At 37.1% G+C, this 2,171-nt stretch overlaps 1 long non-coding RNA gene across 1 annotated transcript; it reads right to left on the bottom strand.

The window, feature by feature from the left end:
• Window positions 1–852: 852 nt before the first annotated feature.
• On the bottom strand, window positions 853–1,237 carry LOC113293843. Its single transcript, XR_003332608.1, has 3 exons — window positions 1,149–1,237; window positions 931–1,040; window positions 853–867 (listed from the first exon to the last, which is right to left on the bottom strand). It is a non-coding gene; the product is annotated as an uncharacterized LOC113293843 (long non-coding RNA).
• Window positions 1,238–2,171: the final 934 nt, after the last annotated feature.

Raw genomic sequence — 2,171 nt, 5'->3', positions numbered from 1 at the left:
TTGGTCTTTCATCCTTCTTCTATTGTGAAATTTGACTTCCTTCATATTTTCTTGAATCAACAATCACCATCTTCGTTGATTCTCGATTGAAACCCTAAATCAAACCATAACAGCAAACACCAAATATTCTTAAGCAACAGCTTCCTGTAACAAATTCAGGTAAAACCCTCCCGGATCTCTAATTTTTTCCTTAATATTTAATTGATTAATGGCACTTCCGCTGATTTGAATCCAACTTAAAAATCCCAAATTACAACACAGCCCCAGAAATCCCCAATTACAGAACAACACCAGATTTGTTGTTGTTGACTTCCATCTTCATCCACTGAACATTGGACTGATTCGGTGTATGAAATATGAAATATAGATTTAGGATAAAGAGATTTGGGTTCTTATAGGTTGCATAGGAGAGAATAAAGAAGAAGTTTAACCATCTTTTTAGTTTTCTTATGTTTAAACGGCCAGATCTAACTTTATGTCAAGAATGGACGAACCGATATATCTTTCGCCCACGATATATCCTGGCACCAGGATCGCCCGATCCAACGGTGGCTATGTCTCGCGTTTTACTTTTTTTTCCTCCCCTAGCAGCCTTTCCAGGACACAGGATCGCCCGATCCTACGATCACGAATGACCCCCATCATAACCACCACTTTTACTACAATATTATATTTAACGTACCTAACTATGCAAGGGATATTGCATCACAAAGGAGCACATGCCATTTTCGAAGATCAAAAAATTAAGTGAACAGAATTGCAAGCACATCATATAACTCACCATCTCAGGCACATAATTTATCCCTCGGTCACCTTCAAACTCATCGATTAACTGGTTTTTTATTCTTCTCATGGTGCTCCATGAACCTGACAAAGAACCAGATAGAAAAGTAAATATAGTATTCCAGGTTGATCCAAGTCTCCTTCTACCCATTAAGCCAGTTCATACAGGTGTCCCCAACTGTAATGCTCAGCAACACGTCATCCAGGTACTTATGAGGCTCGAAGGTCCCAAACTCATAAGGGCAGATACGTAAGATCTGCCATGAGAGCATCACCAGTTTGAGCTAATGGAAATATCAAAAAAACTTGAGATAAATAAGCTGAAACCATAGTACAAAACCCATTGTTTGAAGATAGTGACCAACCTTTTCGCAACTGCAAGGATGCATGAATATAAAAAGATTACTAATCTTTCTGTCCCATCTCTTCCAGCCAAAGCCTCGGCATTTTTTTTTACATGACCGTGAGAAGAACCAAGAACTACTACACTACAACAAATTGATTACTCGAATCCACCTCAATTTCCTTCACTCCTGAGTTCTGACTAATAAAAATAAAAGAACATGCCCACCAATTTACACAATATCAAGAAAGAAACATCACCAGTACAAATTGGCTGCTATCCGACCAAGCAATGCAAGGGTATAAATTGGCTGCATTGATTGTTACCTGAAACCAACATAAGTAAGGGTTTATCACTGTTGATTTGGGTTATTGATACCTCTGATTTATTTCAGTTTTCCTTCTTCTAAACACATTCAAAACGTAATAAGTATAAACAGTTTAAGAAAAGTCTATTTAAATCATGTAATTTGCTTAAAAGAAACTGCGGAATAGGCAGAAGGGATGAACGGAATACCATTTTCCCTATGACCTCATTGTCACAATTCTTCCACTTGACGTCCCTATCACCTGATTACTTCGGCTCATTCTGTGGAAAATTATTGTCGGTCTCCAATAAAGCAAGACTCCCGACATGGGTTATATTAGTAAAAGCAAGCTGCAGAGATAGCCACTGAATCACAAACTCAGTAACCATGATGTTTTGCCCAGCATTTTTGTTTCGTCCTCCCCTGCAAAACAAAAACCAAAGATACCATGTGATTCACTCCGATGCTTTTCATTATCTTGACCATAGATATCTGCAATTACCGATTAATTGAAATTTTTGGCTTAAACAAAACTTTTATAGAAAAATCAATTAAAATTTGTACAGAAATTGTATACCCGACCATCACCAGCACTCCTGACCATTAGATTATGAGAAGATTACAACTACCTTTTTTCTCGCTTGTTCATACAAAAGAACAACCTTTCCTCATTGAACTAATTATCAACATCTAAACCTTACAAAATTCAAACACAATATGAAAATTAACCAAATTTAA

Source organism: Papaver somniferum, chromosome 7 (genome assembly GCF_003573695.1).
Source record: "Papaver somniferum cultivar HN1 chromosome 7, ASM357369v1, whole genome shotgun sequence".
In the NCBI taxonomy this organism is placed as follows: Eukaryota; Viridiplantae; Streptophyta; class Magnoliopsida; order Ranunculales; family Papaveraceae; genus Papaver; species Papaver somniferum.
The sequence above is the reverse complement of the archived record's forward strand: the minus strand, read 5'-3'. Positions and strand labels throughout refer to the sequence as shown.